This window comes from Vicia villosa, unplaced genomic scaffold (genome assembly GCF_029867415.1).
Source record: "Vicia villosa cultivar HV-30 ecotype Madison, WI unplaced genomic scaffold, Vvil1.0 ctg.002646F_1_1, whole genome shotgun sequence".
In the NCBI taxonomy this organism is placed as follows: domain Eukaryota; kingdom Viridiplantae; phylum Streptophyta; class Magnoliopsida; order Fabales; family Fabaceae; genus Vicia; species Vicia villosa.
In genome coordinates this window covers 170,775-179,654 of record NW_026705993.1, presented here as the reverse complement: position 1 = coordinate 179,654, position 8,880 = coordinate 170,775, and positions in this window count along the sequence as shown.

Sequence of the window (8,880 nt, the reverse complement as noted above, 5' to 3'; positions counted from 1 at the left end):
ATAGTTAGTTTTAAAATTATTTTTTTTGTAAAATTGGTTTTTTTATAAAACTGGTTTTTTTATAAAATTGGTTTTAAAACTGTTTTTTTTAAGTAAGTAAAAACCGGTTTTGAGAAAAACTGGTTTAAAATCGGTTTTTTAAAAATTGGCTTTTATTTTAAAAACCGGTTTAAAACTAGATTGAACTGTATGTAAACCGGTTTTAAAAAATAAACCGATTTTATAGAAACAGTTTTAAGATCCAAACCAAACCATATATATAATTTGGTTTGGTTTGGTTTATGATCCATACACACCCTAAAGAAAACTAAATACCTACATTGATTCAATGTAGCTCATAGTATCACACTACATATTATTGGTAGCATGCTATTAATTCTTCAATGCTTCAATAAGTAGTGTTTGTTTAAAACATATTCAAATTTTGTGTACTAATCCATGCATTTACACAATTATTATTTCAGTGACACTTGAATTGAGATCAAACAATTTAGATTTTACAATCTACATTAAACTTTTTCTAAAACCAAAACATAACTCAGAACCTTAAAGATCTACTAAACGCCTTCCAAGACATTGGATTCTGAAACTCCACATCTTCTTTTCTTGCTCCATTTTTCCTTCCAAGAAAAGGCTTCAACAATTTCCTAACCACCTTCCGTAAACCGGAACCGCGACACCGCCGTCCTTGCTTCACCTGATTCACAAGAGGTATTGTTGTTGGAGCAACACTAACAAGTCTTGGTTGTTGAGACACTGACCTTACAAATCTTGGTTCTGATAAACTTCTTTGTAACATTGCTTTGTTGAGTTGTGTCTCAAAAGATAGCCTCTCGAATTGGTCTAAGAGAGTGCTTTGTTCATCTCCAAATCTTTTTCTAATCATTGCTATTTCATCCATGTTGGTTGTTGGTGGTGATGTTATGTCATTTTCGTTAGGTGATATGGTTTTATACCTAAAAAAACATAATGTGTGGCATTGGAAGCTTAAAGGGTTCATTTTTCTTTTATATTGGATGATACTATTAGATTAGATTTGCAAAAGAAAATACTAGGACTCTTTGTGTAAGCAAGGTATCGGACACAACATTTGTCACAAGATGTGGCAAGTGAAAAAGCTGACAAATAGTTTAATACCATTGAAATCTTATATTATAAGTTATTTGACGTAATAAAAGCGACCTAATTTTATATCTTTAATTGATATAAGTTATATTTGATAATTAAAAATTCCTTAACTAAAATAATTTTGAATGGTATTAACTAAAAATTTAGGAGTGATAAGTGAAATATTAAATTATTTTTATAGATTTAAAATTTTAAAATATATTATATTAAAAGTTCACTATTCAAAATAAATAATAAATGATGTATGAATAATGTGTGAAAGGTACAAAAAAAAAATAAAACAAATTTTATTATATTTTATTTTGTATCGTATTCTTCTTCCTTTTCTTTTACAAAGATCCTTGTTAATTGATTTTTTCTTTTTATAAGTGACTATAATATTTAACATTTAGTATTTTACTACCATTGTTCTGGCCAATTAGATTGGCCTCGGCGGACTATAATGAAGGAACCATAATCCATTAAATTTTTTTTCATTACACGAGAATTCTTCTTCTGATGATCACAAAAGATTTCACATCCGACGGTTCTCCGTAATCTATTACTAATAAATAGCGAGTTTCAAACACAATTTCAATTCACTATTCTTCCTCACATACTGACTTGAGCGTTGAAGTGTTAAACTTGCAGATCCTCCCTATCCACCGTGTTGTGAGCTCATATCTACCATCACTTTTGATGCTCACTTCATTTCTAGTTCTAGAACGGAACAATGGCGTGTGGGAACTGACTTCTAATTTATGTGTTTTCCATGATTTCACGTTCACTCTCCGATTCGTCAGTTCGTCAGCTTCTTATATCACCAAATCAATAGCCATCAAAATCGAACACGAAGATCCATCGCGTTCGATCCAATTGAGCATTTTTTCAACTTTGATTCCTCAATTTTCTAGATTTCTAGTTCCTACGATTCTACATGATGGTTGGATCTAAAGTTACTTGTTCTGCTGCTCGAGTAGCTGCCATCGTTGATGCAGTTCACGCAACGATCAATCAACCACTTGCATGCGCCCCTAACTAAGGGATGAGTCATCTCCCCTTCCAGATATCTCTTGATTAGCTAAAAATTTCAGCTGGTAATGTCAAATAATCATTCAGATAGTCATATTTACTTCTATTTTACGTAAGTAATGATGGCGTATTTTTCAAGATCTTAAATACTAGTGGCATGTGACCGAAACGTGCTGAGTTTTTCAAAATTATGGGGGAGTCTAAAAGGTCCCTTATGGTTCCAAATCTCGTATAAAATGTTTTTCCTTCTACCTTATTTGCACTATTTTTCTCCCATTTTTGCAAGCCCATCTGATCTACACAGCTTCTTATCACCCAAGATTCTCCGTTCACAACCTTTTCCCATGTATGAATTTCTCTTTCTCTTACTTTTTATATAGTGAGTAGGATTTATATAGAAACTTTTGAAATAAAGCTTAGGTTAGCGTAAGGCCGTAGGTTTTGAGGGTAATAGTTTCCCCCTTTGACGATTGTGACGGTGGTGGTGATTTTTTTTTCTTATTGTTTTCCCCTAAAAAAAAGATAATGGTTATCCCTTCCTTCGTGTCCAAGGATGTCGAAGATATTAGACCTTATTACACTTCAGACAAACATACCCTCCATTTAATATCAGAAGTGAAGGTTTCCTCTTCATAAGATGAGGACAAGGTTATTTTGGAGGCTTATTCTCTTAGTCCTTTGTTGGAGGCGTTGTTATCATCACTCCCTTCGCAATAAATTGATTACTTTGAGAACTAAAAGGATTCATGTTGGGGACTCCACACTTTGACCTCCTCTAAGGGTGGCAAGAATCCTACTTGGGAATTACAGATTCTATAAGATAATAAAATGATGGGTCTCATTAAAAAAATTCGCCCTATTAAAAGCGCAGAGGGAAAAGAGTTCACCCAACAAAATAATTATATTTACATTCGATGGAAATGTGATATTTTCCTATAAAAACCAACAACAAAATAGCTAAACAGTGGTAAAGAAAACAAATAAACGACAATAATGCAGGTAGCTCCAGAGGGCATTCCTTCTAGGCCTTCAATTTTTCAATTTCCTCACTGGTTGGAGGGGGGCCTTCTCGCCCTTGCAGGTTTCTCCTGGAGGCTTTATTCTAGAGCCCATTTTCTTAGATTTCATGCATAGAGAGCATGTACTTCATGTATAAATACAGGGTGGACAAGCTGGTGTCTAACTGGTTAAAACCTGGTCGCCCTCTAATCATATTGTAGGATGAGGGAGCATCAATAACCAAGTACCTGACTTTTACTATTATGGCAATTTCAATATTCAACTATAATTTATCAGAGCCGTATTCAGGGTTTGTCCTATTATTGACTGACGATATTAATTTTTCATCTATGAAGTCATCATTTATGGGGATATGGCCCGGTTTCAAGTATTCGAGTCTCAAAAGGTGATCAACTCATTCATGTGAACATTTTGATTCATGAATTCTTTGTTTTGCAGAGTTTGAGCTGTAATGAAATTTTCCATAATATTTTCTAGATTTAACTTCGGTGGGGTGGCTTGAATAGGCTGTATCGGTCTTTGAGCCTGGAAACCTGTTGGTCTTTGGGGTGCACTATTTTGAGGAAAGGGAGAATTATTGTTCTTATAAGAGAATTTTGGATGATTCCTCCACCAAGGGTTATAGGTGCTTTAATAAGAGTTTCCTTAGGCATAATTAACCTGGTATAGGCTAGATTCAGCTAGAAGACTACATTCGGCAATGATGTGTCCCGGGGTTCCACAAACTTTGCATTCGAGTTGTACAACAACTACGGTAGTGGTAGGGTTAATGACTAGGCTTTCGACTATTTGTGCTAGGGCGTCCATTTTGCCATTCATATGGTCTAGGCTATTAACTTCGTACATACCCCCTCTCGTTTCTTCTCGCTCTTAATAGGTTTTTATATCTTTCCAAAGCGTCAAAACGAGATTCACTATCTTGTTGGGTAAATATGTTTATTTGGTTTCGCATGACATCAGTCTTACTCGTAGGAAAGTATCTAGCAAGGAAGACTTTCTTCAGGTTATTCCATGTGGTAATTGAATATGTTAGGAGGGAATCTATCCATATCCTCGCTCTATCCCTGGGGTAAAAAGGGAATAATCATCATCGTATAGCCTCGGGAGGGTCACCATTGGATTTCAATGTGTCGGCTAGTTGGATGAACACTTTCAAGTCTTGGTTAGGGTTCTCTGTTGCCATACCAAAAAACTGGTTTTGTTGCACAATTTGCAACAGAGCAGGTTTTAGTTCAAAATTGTGAGCTACTATTGCAGGGTTCACAATACTTGTATGAATTTCTTCATTGGAAGGCAAGGCAAAATCATTAAGTGGCTTACGGTCTTGTTCTTCTGTCATTGCTTTCTTAATTTGTCGGAGCAAAAGTCGTGCTCGTGCATATCTCTCTATTTCAGCTAGTGCGTCTAATAAAGCTCCGGTACTATGAGACCTTCACATTTTCCGTAAAAGGGTGCCATAATCTAGATGGTGTAACAATAGGGTTACAATATTTGACGCAATTGGTCCCTAGGAACGACGCCAAAAACTTGATCGCGTGTATATGCAAATATACAGAGTGTATCAGAGTAGTATATAAGATTGTCGAACCCACAAAGACCTAATGGTCAATCTATCGTTACTATTGTTACGGTGTTTATCTAAGGATATCGTTAGAAGGTTTGCAATGAGCAGAAGAAAATAAAGTAATAAACTTTTAAATAATAAAGAATGATAATGCTAGAATGTGATTCTCGTTGACCAAACAGTACTCTTATTATTTCTAGATAGGATTACTTACTGGACAATATTTTCTACTTAATGAACAGGAATTGTCGCTCTCGCATATTCAGAATCAAGTTTTACTCTCTAATCTTTACCGAGGTTGTCACAATCCCCAGTTGCATACTGCGTTAAAGTAGTAAATCCTTTTTTAAGAAATTAGACTTTTGACTTAGTTAAAAAGTAGTTTTGATTGGAATGTTTAAATTAAAAGGGTTTTCGGTATATGCTCGGACAACTGGATCCTAATCCTAGAAAAGCGTCCACTAATAGTTTCAAAGGGCTTTCGCGGTATTTGGTAATAAAAAACAAATCAATTTTAATCTTAAGTGTCAGAAGGCTTTAGATCTTATCTAATTTATTCACGACTTTAGTTTTGTAATAGTCGGCCAAATTAAATTCAGAAAAATTGTATAAAAACCAAAACAACCCATGGTATCAATCTTAAGAAATAACGAACAAAGTACTGTCTAATCAACGGTCCTCACATTTCAACACTTATAATTTAGTTGGACATGATTACGGTAAATGAAGAAGGTTTTGTTTGGAAGATGGAACTAAACATGATGATTAATAAAGGAGTGCGATAAAATAAATGTGTGAATAAAGTTAATAGACAGAATATAAATAAAGCTGAATTAAATAAGAACTTGCTACAAACGGAGGTTGGAATCTGGTACAATGGAAATAAACTTCTATTGAATTTAAATTTAAATGTGGGAAATAAACTTATGCGGAATGCAAATATGGGAAGATAAATTGCTTCAAAATAAAAGTGCTCCAAACCCGACAACAACAACAATACGATAATCCTCTGGTATGGAGAATTAAATCCTTTTGAATCTGAATATATGACTAAGTTATACTAAGTTTGGATGAGAGAAGGAGTGAAAAGGAAGTCCTATTTATAATGCATAGAAACCCTAAATCATGCCATGGCGATTGCTGGAAATGTGTAATTAAATTTAGGAACGAGTGGAAGAAGTGGAGAATGAGCACAAGTCCACTTTTGTAACTTCCTAGAAAATCCAAAGGTGGAAAACGCCCCCGCTACATGGCGAATGACATCTTCAAAAAATGTTAAGACTTGGTCTTCCTGAACGTTGATGGATGGACCAGGTCGCTCGCCTATTGGCTTTCTCTATAGCGAACGCCATTACAAACGCCTTTAGTGTGAATTGATCAATTTCCTTCATTTTTCGTCCCATTCGCTTCATTTCTTCGTGTAAGCTCCCAATAAGGTCAAAACATGAAGAAAAAAAAACAAAACACTGGCATAATAATAGGAATAATAATAAAATAATGATAAAAACATGTGCAAATCGAACTAAATATATAATGTATTTCAGCGTTATTACAAATATCCTTAGCAGCAAAGTTAAGACCTCGGTCATGGTACCTGGACTCTGACTGCTCGTGACACATGACGGGAGGAAGATATATATTCCAATGCTTGGAACTTAAGCCCGGTGGTGTCGTAGGTTTCTGAGGTGATCACAAAGGGAAGATCATAGGCTCTGGAACAATTGGTAACAGTTCTCTCCCTTCTATTACTAATGTTTTGCTTGTTGATGGATTAATGCATAAATTATTATCCATAAGTCAATTAAGTGACAATGGTTATGATATTATCTTTAATCAAAACTCCTGTAAAGCTGTTAGTCAGAAGGTGGGCTCTATCATATTCCATTGCAAGAGGAAAAACAACATATATAAGATTAGACGTTCTGATCTTAAATAGCAAAACGTAAAATGTCTTACGTCTGTTAACGAAGAGTAATGGACGTGGCATAGACGATTGGGTCATTTCAGCATGAGAAGGATCTCTCAGCTGAACAAGCTTAATTTAGTCAGATGCCTTCTAATATGAAGTTCTCTTCAGAGGATCTTTTTGAAGCATGCATAAAGGAAAGTTTTCTAAAACCTCGTTTAAGTCTAAGAATGTTGTTTCTACCTCTAGATCTTGGGAGCTTCTGCATATTGACTTGTTTGGACCAGAGAAAACTGCTTCTATCAACGGTAAGAAGTATGGATTAGACATTGTTGATGACTACAGTCGATGGACCTGGGTTAAATTTCTAAAACACAAAGATAAGTCACATGATTTCCAAAAAAAAAAAAACATGAGTCACATTCTGTGTACACTACCTTCTGTACTCAAGTGCAAAATTAGAAGAACTCTAAAATTGTTAGATTCAGAAGTGATCATGGCGGCGAGTTTGAAAATAAACAGTTTGAAAAGATGTTTGATGAGAATGGCATTTCCCATGTGTAACACGGTGGGAGAACTGACTCTTTTGAAAATGTGCGGATAGCAAGAGTCGCCACCGACTTTTATTTTATCCAACTGGAAAGGCAAAAAGAATAGGAAAGACCTTTGAAAAGACTTTGAGTTCGGGGGGTAGGTTATACAAAGGGAAGGTGTAAGCACCCTTTGTATCCATGGTTATCCATGGGCTCTTAATTTCTTAGCTCACTTGTTTGTATGAATTGTTTGAAAAGTGTCGTGTGTGTATTGAAAAGATTTGAATAAGGACTTTAGCTTGTAAATAAGCGTAGCCTTTTTGAATTGATTTGAAAAAAGAGTGGGAAAAGTATTTTTGATTTGAATAGAGAAAGCAATTAAAAGCAATTACCCTTAAGTTAAATTTTTCTATTCTTTAAGAATTTTTGTTTGAAAGGGCTATCCATACCATAAAGAGGGCAGGTAGTCCTTTCATTGGAATTGAAAAGGGTCATCGAGGCTTATTGTTCGCCATAAAACTATCCCTACCATAAAGAGGGCAGGTAGTCTTTAGGGAAGGATATAATAGTCATTTTAGGCAACCAGTGAGGATAGCTTAGCATTCGAATAGACGATCATCATTTATCGACGCAACATCGAGGGATGAGATCATTTTGAATCGTAGACAACTCGAAGGGACTATGATCTTTCTATGAAGATAATGAACTGAGGGCAACATTTGCTAAGGCATCCTCGTATTCGAGGGACTTGAATATTTTTATCGAAAGGCAGCATAAGAGAGGATTACCTTAAAGGTGTGTGTGTGCCACAATCATGTGCTTCAATTCAGATATTTATCTTGTAATTAGTGACCTATGTTAATCAGCAGTCTTATCACTCCCTAGAGTTACTAACCATGCAGTATAATAATAATAAAATTCCTAACTATTACAAGGCTTCGGGTGGGGGATTACATAGCCAAAAACCCGTGGAATGCAGAAAATAAAGTGCGAAAATAAAATGCAGAAATTAAAGGCAGGAATATAAACCCTAATTACTATTACAAGAAAACTTATTGTGACCTATACATAATTTCTAGAATTTTAAATAAATGAATAATTAAATAAATTAAAGGCATGCGACATACACTGGAGTAGGAGATGAGGAGAGAATCGCGTTGAAAGAAAATAAGGGTTAGAGGTTTTTACGGTGATAAATCTTAAACCTTAAGGGTTAATGCTTGACTGAGCAATCTTATGAATTAGTCAATTGTTGACTATCTGAGCAATTGACTGTACTTTGACCATAGTTGACTTTTAGGTCAAACTAGTCGAATGTTGACTATCTGAGCAATTGACTGAGCAATCTTATGAATTAGAGCTTGAGCTTTGTCATAGGGATAGTTTGAAACATAAGGAGTCATATGCAATCCATTGGAGACCTTGATTTATCCTTTTTCACCAAGAAATTCAAAACCATAGTTCAAAAGCCTTTGATTAGGAAGGTGTGTATTCAATCAAGTCTTGGACCTTTAATTTTCAAATGAGCTTAATAGGAAAAATATGATGGGAAAATTTTGGGGTATGACACCATGATTTCTCTTGCGCTAGAACTCCACATCAAAATGGGGTTGTAGAGAGGAAGAATATGACTTTGCAAGAAATGGCTAGAATCATGATCAACGAGACTAACATGGCCTGGGAAGAAGTTGTCAACATAACTTGTTATATTCATAATA